The 15,100-nt window shown below is 35.5% G+C and overlaps 1 long non-coding RNA gene across 1 annotated transcript; it reads left to right on the top strand.

Annotated features, from left to right (window-relative positions):
• Positions 1 to 4,317: 4,317 nt before the first annotated feature.
• Positions 4,318 to 11,792, top strand: LOC128787329 (uncharacterized). The gene is made up of 3 exons (XR_008430668.1): positions 4,318 to 4,368; positions 9,496 to 9,589; positions 11,594 to 11,792. It is a non-coding gene; the product is annotated as an uncharacterized LOC128787329 (long non-coding RNA).
• The last annotated feature ends 3,308 nt before the right edge of the window (positions 11,793 to 15,100 follow it).

Below are 15,100 nucleotides of genomic sequence, written 5' to 3'. Positions count from 1 at the left end.
GGATGAGTCAAAAGAGGGACCGGCAAGCAACCCCCCACCCCCAAGCAAGAGTCCTGGGGTCCACTTCCAAATGCCTCCCACATTATTTACACCACAACTCCCGAATTGCTCCCCCATGCCCCAGGCATGACTCCCAATATTTTGATAAGAACTGTGTCCAGGTACCTTTAATATGTTTCTATTCTTGCTATCTGTTTGGTGTTGGTACTCCTGATTTACACTTCCATGATTTTTGTCTACAGGGAAGAATTATTGTACAATCAGACAAATGTTGAGCAATCAAATATTTACATCGAACAAATGTTAAGAGGTTCTTTTGATTGTGTTCACAAGCATAAATGTATTATATATTTAATAAGCTGGATTTCAGTATTCTCAAGCTATAAACAGGAGTTGATACAAAGCAAGAAATTATGATTCAGCGACTAATATTAGAGTAATGCTTTAGAATGGATAGAGTCACTACTGGTACAACTGGCTTTTTCTGGTTTTTTCTCAATGAGCAGGTAATAAATCCATATTTGTGTGCTACTGGCGTAGTCATTCTTCAGTGCTGCATAATCATGACCGTGCTTTCTGTCCTACCTCCACATCTGAGTCTTCAGATGGAAATTTCTGTTGTAGAGTTTCCATGACATATTGAACACAAAATGACTAAATGCAGCTGAATACTCCCCAAGCAAATCATGACAGTATATTCTTCCCAGCCTTCCTTACAACCTATTTCCTACAGGATACAATTTTTAGCTCAATTTTTTTCACATCTTTCATCAATTATTCTCTAGTGATTTGATCCCACAGTCAACAGAAACAGTTGTTACCCCAAACACATAAATTGTCTTATCCAAATACCATAGAGCATTTCCACATATTTATAAACATAAAGCTGAAAGAGATACAGCTTTGTGAGAATGTCAAGAGACACTATTCTATGTTAAAGTTACACAAACTGCTAAGGAATTGAGAATTTAATTTAAAAAAAATCCTGCTACACAAATGCTCTATACAGTCAATTTTGAATACTTACTTGGTGTTTCAGAGAAGTTTACAAAAAATTTTACATACCTCAGCCACAGAAATGATACATTACAAGCAAATCTTTAGTAACAATTCAATGAGTATGCATTTGCATTCACAACTATCAGGCATAATAAAATATCTGTGAAATAGGCTTTCTAATAAAGAATAAGGAAAAAAAAAACCCAGGTATTTAAAAATCTGCAAGTAAACTTCTGTTAGGAATTCCATTGATCCTTTAGTCTCCAACTGAGTTTTTTGTACTATAAGATACAAACTCACTACTATATAATTAAAAAAAAAATCAACACTAGATTTTTAAGAAAAACAACATTGAAAAAATAACCAATATTCATGATTTTTCAATAGCATTAGTTCATTTTTTTATTTCTTTCATTCATCTTGAAGAAAAGAGCCATTAGTACTTTCTTCTGGTATTTCAGGGAGACTATTTTCTTACATAAAATAAGATGAAAATACCTAAGAAAAAGCCAGTCATCTCATGATGCTTTATGTAAGAGATACACAGACACAAGTGAGACTATCATAAACTGCTTCAATGCCTTATAATTTTGAAATAACTTGGGCTGCCCTAGAGCAAGGCATAGAACTTAATAAAGAATAAGTCTTTATGACTGTTTCAGTTGATTGCTTTTGAGCAGAGGAAAATGCAAAATCATTATGTGCACTAGTAGAAGCTTTCTTTTAAGTGGCAGTTCAGTTTAATTCATATCACCTTACTCATGACAGTGATAACAAAAAAAGAAACTGAGGACAGATTCCTAGGGATAATTAGGCAGTGTTGATCTCAGGAAAATTGTCTTTTCAATGAAACACTGATTGCATTGTTCATAACAAAACTACCTCAGCATGACAGAACTAATTAGTGACCATCTGAACTTACTTAGCCAAACGAGAAAAGCAATTAAAAATGCCGTCATCACCAAATCTACCACTGAACAGCTGGTTATACTGATAAGCAATACAGCAAGTTGAAGCTACTTTGGAACACAATGGAACTTAATCTGCTTGCTAAGTAGTAATTAGAAAGCAATGAGAGAATATGAGATTACTGTTGAGAAACTGTTATTATGATGCAAACAACTTTCAAAATGCAGTTTGATTCCCTATCTCCCTCCCCTCAAAATTTCTTAAATAAGGAAAGTGGGTGAAAATTTAGATTTTTAAAGAATGAAATTCATAAAGCCTCCAAAATGTTTTCATTGATTAATTTCTCTGTGATTTGAAGTGGTTTTTGGGGTGCAAAATTCATGGCAGCATTTACTTGCTTACACTTTGCAATCAGGCTGACCACTAAAATAGACTGGAGCAAAAAACTCAGAAGTTCTTCTGGTAGATTCATCAGTCACTTTTCATAGGCATTGCTTTAAAAAAGATATTGGAAAAACAATCACAAATCTTCTCTTCATGTATTGAAAATTTTGAGAAATTTATAAAAAAATGAGGAAATAAAAATATTTGTTTTATTTATTGTATCTAATTTATATGGTCAAAATACAGTAAAATAGAACTTTTATAAGCATTTTATATTTTATAGTAGAAGGGGTTTTATAGGTATTCACTGTATGTGTATAATAAGCTTTCACTGAGCATGAAAGAAGTGTGCACCTTATGTAAAAAATGATGTAGTAACTTCATCATAAGATTGAAAAAAAACCCTAATATAAAAGCTTATCAGCCATAATATAATCAGGCAGATATTATGTGCATTGTTTTTTCTAGGTTTTCCTACTGATGGCACGTATTCAAGCAAACAGCTATGATAATTCTCTCCAGCATGTCAGTACTTCACTCAATTTTTCATGTAAATATGAATTGAATACTGGTGCATTAGTAAAAGATACACTGATTTGTATCAAGAGCCCTATTCAGAGGATTTTCATCTGCAAAGGTGCAGGAAAATGTTATGCAATATTTTAATGCATTCTAGCATATTGGATTTCCTAAAATATCCTGCACAGTTTGGTTTGTAAGCCTAACGAAACCATGCAAGAAAACACTAACCATTTATTTAAGTCAATCTGTAATCAAGGGAAAATGTAATGTTAAATCTACACTTAAATGCTACACAGAATGTTTCTATTATACTGGATGACAAATTCAATACTGATTGTAAGGGACAGTGTTGTTGCTTAGTAGGTCATGGGTCAGATACCTCTTCTACAAAATCACTATTTATTCCATGTCTAGGTTTGGCTACTTCTTTTATAATATGTCCTCATTAGCTCAAGACTTACAAACCATTGCCTGATTCTGACTGATTTCTAGCTTTAGGAAGCACAGTAATTTACACGTAGTATCATGGCTTTTACCCATCACGCTCATATTGAACCTTTAAAAATTTGAGTCCCTTAAGATTTGAATCAAACTTTTCAATTTTTTTTAGTTGTTAATCAGTAGCTGTAGCTGGATTGTTATGACTAAGCAATTGTATTGTGAATGTTTCATGCTTGGCTAGTCTTTTAAGGAATAGGAAGCCAATCCCAGGATGAATGGGCTGTTTGGATAATAGCCATCAGGAAAGAAGTCAGCAAAACTGAGCAGTAGCTGGTAAAAACGTAATTGGTGTGGGAGATCATGACTACTGACTCATTATATACTCTGTAACCAATGAATGTTGATGCTTTTGTTTGTTAAAATGTATAAATAGTGTAAATTTTTGATAATCAGACAGCCTTTTGTGGGTTACCACATACTCCCTACTTTGTGCAAACTAGATTAAAAAAATAGATATGCCTTACCTTAGTGTGTGAATTGACACTGCACAGTGGGTAATGAGCTCATATTCAGAACAACAGAAGAAAACCTGAGCTGAACTAGTCCTGTATTGCAGTTTCTTGAGTAATGATCACAGAATCATGGAGTTTGAAGGAATCCACAATGATCCTGAGTCCAGCTCGTAAGTGAATGGGCCATAAAGGGATTAAACCCACTGTCTTGGTATTATTAGCATCGTGCTCCAACTAACTGAGCTAGTGATAGTGATAGTGATAGTGAAAGCTTAGGTCTTTTTAAAGAGAGTGTATGTCCCAAAAAAAACAAAAAAAAACAAAACAAAACAAAACAAAACAAAAAAAACACATTAAAAAAAAAAAGGCCAGAAAAGAAGGATCTCTGAGCAGCTGTCTAGTTACAAGTTTTGTTAGATCCAGAGAAGGCTGTCATAATCTTTGGAAAGTAACAGTTCAGCTTGCCACAGAGATAAGCAGTAACCTTGAACAGAACTCTGTCCTTCTTCCCTCAAATTAATAATTACTCTTGTCTGACTTTCCTATAACTGTTAAGAATATCCATACGTAGTTCTTCTCTAAGCCAGTTCTTTGAAGACAGGTAAGCTTCCTCTCTAGATAAACAAACAATTCATATAGTCCAATGGCTCTATAGTTCTGATTAAATTTTCCCATATTATTTACCCAGTTTTCTTTAATACCAGCTAAACTGCATTTTGGGTATATATTCATTGTACTTTTGGCCCAATTTGTTTAGCCTATTTTCCTGACTCCTGCTTTTTTTCTCTTCACTCTCCTCAGCAGGACCAACATTTATTTTACCTGCCATAGCTCCATTTTGCAAAAAGACTGAAGCCACAAAGCTACTCTTTCAGGTTCTATCAACCCTCACAAGCCAGGGAAACCGACAGATGGGGAAAGACTGTGTGTAAAGCTAAGGAACAATGTGCTTTTTCTTAGATTATCAAGCTGAAGCTTTGGTTCCCACTATTGGAGGAGACAGGACACTCATTACAGTTTAGTAGAGGACAACAGGGCTATTATCTTAATTTAATACAAAGTAATGGACTTTGACTCTCTCCCTAACATTAGCCTGACACATCTAGAGCAGCAGGATAAATTCCTTGCAAGCAATATGGAAAGAGATGAGACAGGAAAGAAAGCAGGAGAGCAATAATCAGCATCTTAAAGACAAAAGATATACATAATTCTCATCACTCTCAGGAATTAACTTTTTGCAGAATTAAATCAGAAAGGGGAATCTTTCCAGTGTCAGATAAATGAATGCATCAGATTGGTTGCCTGTATAATTAAAAAATAATAATAAAAATATGGTGAAATTATTTCAATTCATGAAATGCAAATGCTATATAAATTAAACTGTTTAGCTGTAGACGTCTGTCACATAGTTTTCATAAAATTGCTTTGTTTTCCAGAATGTTTCCTGTAAATGTTTAATTTATATGTTGACTTTTTCTCTGACATTGAAGTATGCACATTTTCAAAGGTCCTTCTATTGTTGAACTTGGCTTAGTTTCTGTTTATATTTCTCTATGTTGATGTTTCTCTAATGTCTAATGAAGACATTAGAAGATTTATAATCAGATTTTTTTTTCTAGATAGAAAAGTGTAACTGTAGTAGTAGTAATTTAGTTTCATCTTTCAGCTACAGTTGTCAGGTTACACAAAAGTGTAATCTGAAAATAATTTGAAGGAGATATGTTGTGCTAAATTTACTGTAATTTGATTTCATATATTCTACTAGGAATTAATGTCTAAGCTTATAAATTATTTACATGCAAAACTGTATGATATTTTGTCTCATTGAGAAAATGAAAACAGATCACATTAATCATATGGCTTTAAGTTTTGTATGAATTCTCTTTCATCTATTTTAGATATCTTAAATAGAAGAGGTTTTTATTCCCCATGTATGGGGAAACCCTTCTGTTTCCTGCTTGGCTTTAACCCAATGGACTCAGAGATAGAAAATGTTTATTTAAACAAGACAAAAATAAGTACTTCAACAGATAAAAGAAGAACTGGAATTGCAAGAGACAAAAGCAACAAAACTGAGAAAAGGACAAGAGAATGTAGTAAAATAGCAATAGGAACTGGAAACAGAGTAGTTCTATTACTCAGTACAATGTGTTTATTTGTTAGTAAAACATATGAATTACAGCTATTAATTTTGTCATTATTCCATAAGTATAGGTGTAAAGAGTTGATGATGAGTACTCTATGAATTTAGAGAATGAATCAAGCTCAATTCACAGATGCATTCAAGAGTTAATGGAAATTACACCAAAAGTGCTTGTACTGTGTTTACAGTCTTCTGCAAAGGGCCCTGCAGAGGATAGTAAACACAACATTAGTTCATGAAAAGCCTTAGGTTGATATTCTATACTGTGAAATGCAAAACTAAACCAAATCTTAAAAACATATGTTCTCACTGTGATGTGTTGCCTGAACATTTGTGTTGTATGCTGGGTTGGTTCAGTTAGAGATTTTAATAAATATTAGTTAGGTCGGTCCTCTGTTCCCCTATTTTTCCCCCACAAATGGTTCGCTCCAAGTTACCACAGGAGCTTTCACATGTCAATTTTGTAGCCACTCCCTGGTTCTTCTGTTTCAATCACCCCACCTTGGCAATCCTATTTGTCCCAGAACACTGTACCCACCTCTGTTATGTTCCCATAGGATGCTGTGATCCACGTCACTTCCCTGTTGTCTGTCCCTATTGGGTGAGGGGGTTTTCCTCCCCTGTCAGCCTGCCCCCATTTAACCCAATGCTTTCATTGTCCATTCGCCATTTTGCCCTCACGCCAACCTGGGAGCAGCCGCTCCAACCATCACGGCGACCACACGGGAAATAAAAGCTCTCAGGCCCACAGACAAAGTGTGCCTCTCTCATCCCTTTGCTTCCTCTCAGCATAAAGGCTATGAAAGCTATGTACCCACGCTGGAGCGCTCCGCACTAGCAGGGAGGCAAATGCCTTAGCCCAGGAGCGTCCGTGTGGTCTCACCAAAGGGTGGCTCTAGCCCGGCTTCCCAGCCGCCTGAGGCCGCAGAGAACAAAAGCCGCACATTTGTATAACTGTTAGTCCAAAGTGAAATATGTAAACGTGTCATAATGTCAATTTACTTAAACATGTATTTCTAGAAATGCTGCAACTTTATAATTAAAAAAGAAAGGAGGAATTGTGGGAGGATGGATTGTAAGAACAGAGATAGTGCTGAAGGCAATCTTGCCCCTGAGGAGTTGCAGCTATGCTAATTACCAAAGAGTAGGAACAGCCCTGCCCTTAATAGGTCACAGCTTGTTGTAGGTTGAATTTATTTAGTCAGATGTTTTATTAATGTTAGTTAGGTTTGTTCCTTGTACTTCTCTATTTTTCCCCTCACAGTGGTTTGTTCCAAGTTGTTTACCCCGAGAGTTCCTGCCACTCGGATCCACAGTTACCCGTCAATCTCCTCACCTCTCCCTGTTTTCTCCTTGTTTGTTCTGTCAGTCAGGGGTTGTCACTCCCTGTTGAGTGTCAATCTGGTAACCACCCCCAGATTCTTCAAGAAAGTTCTGTATCAATCACCCCACCTTAGCCTTTCTATTCATCCCAGGACTCTGTACCCACCTCTGTTATGTTACCATTGGTTGTTATATCCCTCTATCAGTTGTCCCCATTGGGCCAGACAGATCTACACCCCTGTCCGCCCACCCCCTATTTAACCCTTTGCCTTTCTTTGTTTCCTCGGCATTTTGTCACTGCATCTGCTCTGAGAGCATTTTGTTCCGACACCTGGGGGAATAAAAGCTCTTTGGGCTCGCAAACAAGTGTCCTTCTCTCATCTCTTCATCTCCTCTCAGCATGTGAAGCTACCAAAGCTGTGTAACCCACGCCACAGCACTCAGCACTACCAGGGTGGCAGACACCATTCCCCTGGAGTGCCCTCTCATGTGGCGGCCACCCGGCCTCGCATGGGCAGTGCTAGCTGGCTCATTTTGTCTGCTTGAAGTCGTGGCAGGTAGCAATAGGTATGTCCAATAAAGATGGGTGTTATAAAAGAGTGGGTTAGCTGGTTGAGAGGAGAGTTGGAGTCAGTTGGCTGTGCTGCTGTGAGGAGCAAGGGTCAGGCAGTTGTGTTAGGGACAGTAAGGGTTAGTATGTGCCGCAAAGGACAGGAAGAAGTCAGCCAGCTGTGTGGAAGGAAGATAAAAGGAGTCAGTGCTGTGAGGAGCTCCCTGTGAGGACTCCCAGAGAAAAGGTATGAAAGTTTTACAGTAAGATGATAAACTGATGGTGACAGTCACTTCCCATCCACTGTCAATTGGTGCCAAGCACCAATGCCAACATATCTCCCACATAATAAAAATAGTCGAACACAACTAGTAGTAATAACAACAGAAAAGTAAATTTAAGGTTATCAAGGTTATTCTAACTTTAACTTCTCACAATTGTTCTTCATAGAAAAATTAAAATCAGAAAGGGGCCTCTGGATGCCTTTTAGGAATAACTTCCAAGGAAAATCATATCACAAAGGGTTTATCTAATCAAGTTTGAAAATTTCCAGATGATAAGATAAGCCTATGTGGATACCCAGATACATAAACTACTACATTCTAAACCCTCCACATTTCTTTTAGCTTTGCATTTCCGTATTTAGCTTTGAAGAATGTCAGTAGCTAAGTCTCTAGATCATGACTGGATTTTAACACGGTGAAACATGAATCTCACAAGAGAAATCACTGTCTTGTCAGCAAATAGTGACAAGAGGTGTAAAGTCTTAAGTAATTATTGATTTTTTTTTCTTTCTTTAATATTAAAAAATCTACAGCATAATGTGATTTGAAATTTGATGTGTAAGTGTTGATAAGAATTCCTTAAGTCAGAATACAAACGGTATTTTAAATATAATACTTACTTGGTGTCAAATGCACAAGTTCTGTTAAGACATCATTGCACATAAGAAAGATATTGATATTGACTGAAGAGATTATAAAAACTAAATGCTGTTCAAAAACAGGATATATACAAAATAAGAGATATGATAAAAATATTTTTCAATAAAACAAAGACTACAGAGATGGTTGTTTTATTAGATTAATATTTTTAAGGGCGTTAGAGATTTATAGATGAATATGACACAATATAGTTTAAATTGAGAGACTTTTAGTGGAAGCAGCCATTTTTCATCTTTGTTGAGGTGTTCCACCCCACGCTGTCTTTACTTGGTTTCCATTTATATTGAGAACAATATGACTTGCTTGTTAACAGGTAAGGTGTCATTTTAACAGATGGCTGAGTGTGTGGAAATCAAAACCATGAATGAACATCATATGTATTTACTGAGAGCATAAGTCCCATTAGAAAACATCCAAACATCTGCCTGTCCTAAGATTATCAACCTATGGTTGAGGGGATGTGCCATCTCTAATCTGTTATTTTGACAGAGATGTTTACATGAAAATTCATCACTCAATCACTTTAAAAAAGTGAGTCTAACAGAGAGAAAATATTTTACAAATTAAATTTTTGCTTTATAAAATTTCACTAACTAGGTGAAATGATTGGAGCCAAGGACTTTAGCTTTCTGAAGATTAATAATTTACAGTTTTCACAGTAGCTTATAGGCACTTTGCTGCAGACAACTGTAAGCTCAAGATATGGCTGTATCCCTCCTCCAAGGAGTTCTGACCAACTCATTTTCTGTCCATTTAAAATGCTTTCAGCTATAACAAATAAGAAGCTTTTCTCAGTGGTCAAATGGCACAACATATGGATTGGGGAGAGATTCTTGCCACAGGAAAGTTGCTACATTTAAGGGTAAGTATTTTCATAAGGCACTACAAAAATTATATCTAATACATTTTCTCTAACAAAACAGTCTCTAATACCATTGACCTCACCAAGATTTTTTCTATTTATTTTAATATAATTAAATAATAGCAGAGGAGGAGTCTTTTCATAATTAAAACACAGTTATCTCCATTATAAATTGTGTTTCAAAAGAAAGTAAATTTTCAGCAGAATTTATACATGGATAGATCATAATGTTTTATTGATTAATATATTTATCAGCATAGAATTTTGATTTCTTACATTATAATTAAGTCATTACAATTGTAAGAAAGCAAAACACCTACAAAAATTATATTTGTATAGTTATTTGCTTATTTTGTGTTATGTGCAAACTTTAAAACCTCTGATTCTATGGCAATTGTATTTTTCAATTCCTTTCTTACAAATTCTGTACACACTATACATAATTATAATGAATTACAAGTGCAATAATGGCAGATGACATTATCTACTTGAGAGGACCAAACAAAAAACTACTTAAACTAGATGTAACCTTTATTGAATGTATTATAATGAAGCATTTTTGAGGTAGTAATGATGAGGAAATTGTCTAAGGTGCATCCTTTACAGCATGAATTGACAGTATTTGTACTTTACAGTAAAAATTAACTTGAGCTTTCTAACTATTCTGGGTTTTGTTTATCATCAGTCCATAACATTGCTCACTGAGAATCTATCAAGTTTACAAGCAGACTCCAAAATAACTATGAGTAATAAGCTAGCACTTAATAAATAGTTTCAAAAAACCCTTATAACATGCAATTCATGTTAGCATGTGATACAGTCCATAAAACACAGAGAACATCTTCTGATTATTCTAATGCAATTATTTATTACCTTTACCTGAATTTAGCTACATACAAGTTATGTTTGTAGATGAGAAATATGGCTGCCTTCACTAACATCTCCAATTCTCTGTGGTCAGATGTAGCATTCTGCTAAAACCTTCCTATCTGACCCCTACATCTAGAATAGCAGCAGTTCAGAAGTTACTCTTGGAGACACCATTGACTATAAAAGTAATAGACAACTGACTCTATCAAACAAATTATTTACAATGTAAACATGTAATTATGTTAATTTACTCATAAAGAGTGTTTTTCATCCTATGGTGGAGAGAAGCATGGTGAAGCTAATATTGTGGAGGACGAGAGCAGGCAGATATGCCCTGATAAACTGTTGCCCATGCCCACACTTGAGCAAATCTATCCTGAAGGACTGCAGCCTATGGGAATGACCCATGTTAGAGCAGACATGACAGAAGGAGTGGCAGAGAGCTACTGTTAGGAACTGAGAACTCCTCACTCCCAGAGGAGTGGAAAATGAAGGATTGAAATTGAGACTGGGGAAATGGGAGTGGTGGGTGAAGGTGTCAAGTTTCTGTATTTTTTCCTCACCATCCAAATTTAATTTTTATTGCCAATAAATCAAATTATTTTTCCCTGCATTAATTCTGGTTTCTTGTAAAAGTAATTTGTAAGTGATTTCCCTGTCTTTATCATTACCCATGAACCTTTCTATATTATATTCTCCTGTTGAGGAGTAGGGTGGGTGGGAATACGGCAACTAGCCAAGATCAGCCTAACACAGCTTATTATTTATATGCTGGCCATGTCAATAAGTCATATATGTCACTATTTTTGTGTTAGTTCTACTTTATATTTATGTCTTTTTAAATTATATAAAACTGTTCCACAGATTAATTATAATTTTCTGTATGATATCTAATAAAATACTCTAAGAAAATGCAAAACATTTATGAAGTTTGTTTTCCTAGCTATTTAATAATAAACATCAATGCTTCATTATTTCTTTATAAAATGACTTGTGAGCCCACTTGTTCAATGCAAAACAAAGTATTTTCTAGATATGACTTTGAAGACAGGATGCAGAAGCAGTGTTTCTTTTTCTCTTTCTTCTCAAGAAATTCATTTTCTCTGCTTCACCTCTCTGTTTGACCTTCCTTAGGCTTTTTGTATGAAATGGATCCAGGAAGCCACTGGTTTTTGTGAATTTTAATGAAGATAGCTCAAAATTTCTACCTCTGAAGAGACAAGAAAAAAATCTGCAATACTATAGCTAACAAGTGTATTCCCATGGGGACTAAGAATTTGATTCAATTTATTTAATTGGAAAACTAATGGAAATAAAAGTACAATTCCCATAGTTCAAGGATTTGAAATACACTAATACTCTTATTGAAAAACAAGAATTCTCATGATATTAAATAAATTTAAACATCATAAAATGTGTGTTTGTCTGTAATTCCATTTATATGACAGTAAGGCTGGAATAATAAAATGAAAAACAATACAGTTGCTATTCAGTGTCCATTATCATACAGTATGTAACTTGAACCTATGTGAAATTTGAATTTCGGTGATGTTAGGAAAGCATATTTAGTCATTATTTTAATCACAGCACATAGATGCTACCTTTAAATAACTAAATAACTAAAATAAAAGTTCTATTAATGATCTTTTTAATGTTCATGTATTAAAAATGTAGATTAAAATAATACATTTCAAATTAATTTTGCAAAATTTTTAGTAAATCAGCTTATATCTGTCAATCTACCTATGTTGCAGTGTTAGTTGAGCTCTGATAAAAGGCTACAATAGGATATTGTTGTGTATATGTTTACATATTGAGTCATGGTCTGACAAGGCAACTTTCAAAGAGCTTGGGTTTTTTTTCATGATACTACTAATGTTGCTACATCACTACTGGCAAAAGGTTGATAAGCTTAGGGCTGAAATTTGATCTGCAGAATCTTTATCGGAGATCACATATAATAAATGGGGATTTCTGCTTAACACAGTATCAGACTGAATTTGTGAATTACTATCTAAAAATTGAATCTCATTATTTACACAGTCTCTGTAGAATTTTAATGAAGAAATGTCTAGAAAACATGACACTTAGTATTTTACCACTATTGGGGTTTTTTTGTAAGTGTCACAGCTATTGATGTTCATCTGCCCTGCAAATGTGAAAAATTGTTTGAAGTCCATTACCTAAGGGCAGCCATGGCTGCAGTGAGCATGGAATGACAGAGTTTGAGATCTTAAGGGCAGCAAGGAGAGGACACAGCAAGCTTGCTGTCCTGGATTTCAGGAGAGCAGAGTTTGGCTTCTACAGGGATCTGCTTGGAGAGTGCCATAGAACAGCCCTGGAGGGAAGAGGGGCCCAAGAAAGTAGGTTGATATTCAAAGATTACCTCCTCTGCACTCAGGAGTGATGCATCCCAACAAAGAGTAAGTCAGGCAAAAATGCCAAGAAGTCTTCATAGATGAACAAGCAGTTCCTGGATAAACTCAAGCTGAAAAAGGAAGTCTACCGAGGGTGGAAGGAATGGCAGGTGCTCTTGCAGGAATGTAGGGAGATTATTCAAGTAGGTATTAGTACAGAATCTCTCTACATATCTTCATCTCCATCATCCTAGTAATAGAAGTTCTGATTCTTATTAACTGCCTCCTTGCTGCTCAGAGCCTTTGGATGTACCACTATTTAGTCAAGGGCTGTTTTGTCTAGGACTTCTAGATCATAAAATCAGAATGGTTTGGGTTGGAAGGGTTCATTTTAAAGATCATCAAGTTGCAACCACTCCACCATGGGTGCAGTCAGTTGCACACAGTGCCAGGTACAAGTATTCCCAGGTATTCTCAGTGTTCCCAGGTATACTACAATGCAGTCAGAGACTCAAATATTACCAAAGGTAATTGTCCTTGCTTTGGGGAGGAGAGAACAAGAAGCATGTCAACTTGTCTGCAAGGTGCTTGTATCCTCATCCTTTGCCATAGAGGATTTCAAATGCCAATTTATAATTTTGGGAGAAATGGAGGCAAAACTGTAGACAAATAATCTGTTACTGCTGCCATAAATGGTAGTGAGTCAGCCACTTTATATGTGAATAAGAGACATTGAGAATTACAGAGAGAGGGATTATAAAGACTGTGGGTCTTGTGCAAGGGCAGAACAAAACTGTGACACCTTAGCATCACTCCATCTTCCAGCTGACTGATTGCATGGATAACGGCCATCTGGCCTCTGTTTGAAAACCATGTATTTCATGGCATGTATTTCATGGCATATCTTATGGCTGTAGGCCTCATTCCTAAAATCCCCTCTAGGTAGTACTGGAAGGCTGCTGTAAGGTCTCCACAGAGCCTTCTCTTCTCCACCTTGAACAACCCCAATTCTCTCAGCCCATTTTCATAGGAGAGGTGATCCAGTCCTCAGACCATCTTAATTTTGTAGAATGGAAACCTGAATACAGGAGTTAATGTCACCGATTTTACTTTTCTTTTTGAAAAACACTCTCATCTCTTTAAGCACCCACCAACTTATTTTCTTCAGACTCATCCAAAAGAATATAGTCATTTGTGGTTCAAAATGAAACTGGCTGGATAATCTAAGACATTATATGAAGTTCTTAGTAGTGTTTTTCTATTAATTTATTTTATTAAAAAAAAAAACAACAACAACAAGGAGTTCTTGAGTTTTCTTGGAAAAAGAAAAGAACCTCTATTTAGTCAATTTTCTTGTTCTGTATACCTGGTAAATACATAAGAAATTGATTCCTGGAAAAACCACCAACCATGTAGAGGTGCCTAAGTCATGTAGTAGATGTTAATAAAAGGAAAACACATGAAATTCTACTTTTCCACAGAACCTGAAATTTCTTTCTCAGTCTGAGAGCCACAGTAGAACTGTTGTTTAAATCATCAAGGCTCTTCCAGCCTTTGACAATACAAATGGGTACAACGAATTAGTCTTGTTACTCTTTTCTATTACATTTAATGAATGAAATGGTGCCTACCAATATCATAGGCTGCCTATTAAATTAACTTTTCCAGAGAACTGAGTAACTGGATACCGACAGATTTGTCTTTAATTAGCAGATAGTGTGAAGTATGAATAATAGTAGAAAATATTGCACTACTGACCCCTAAAAAGTTACAGAAAAAAAAGAAAAATACCATTTAAAACTTGTAATATCCTAAGTATCATTATCTATTTGCCATAAGAATACAAACCTTTAACATTTATATCTCAATAATTAATAAGTGTTATTTCAGGAAATAGTAAAAATGTAGCCCATTCATTAACTGCCATCCATTCTTTTGGTTTTACTAAAAATATATCAATGTGTAGTATACATATGGGAGGAGGCAAGAGAGAAAGTTCAATGTTTCTTCTGATGTCAACAAGTAATTAAAGAAATCTGAGTGAACACTCAGCTACCCATAGGGATGCAAGGAAATGACTGAACATAGTTTAGGGAGAGGTTTGAGTATGTAATTTATTTATGAACTAATGCATTAATTCATGAGAATCTGGAGGTGGTATGGGGATTAGAGCTTTCTACTCTACAATCTTTCCCTGGGAAATGTATAGTTTAGTATTCTTAGCCAGCTGGTGATTGAAACAGGAAGTCTGAAGCCAGATTGGTTTGCTTTTTTTTTTGCTTAC

The sequence above is a fragment of the Vidua chalybeata genome, chromosome 4 (assembly GCF_026979565.1).
Source record: "Vidua chalybeata isolate OUT-0048 chromosome 4, bVidCha1 merged haplotype, whole genome shotgun sequence".
NCBI classification, from domain to species: domain Eukaryota; kingdom Metazoa; phylum Chordata; class Aves; order Passeriformes; family Viduidae; genus Vidua; species Vidua chalybeata.
The sequence above is the reverse complement of the archived record's forward strand: the minus strand, read 5'-3'. Positions and strand labels throughout refer to the sequence as shown.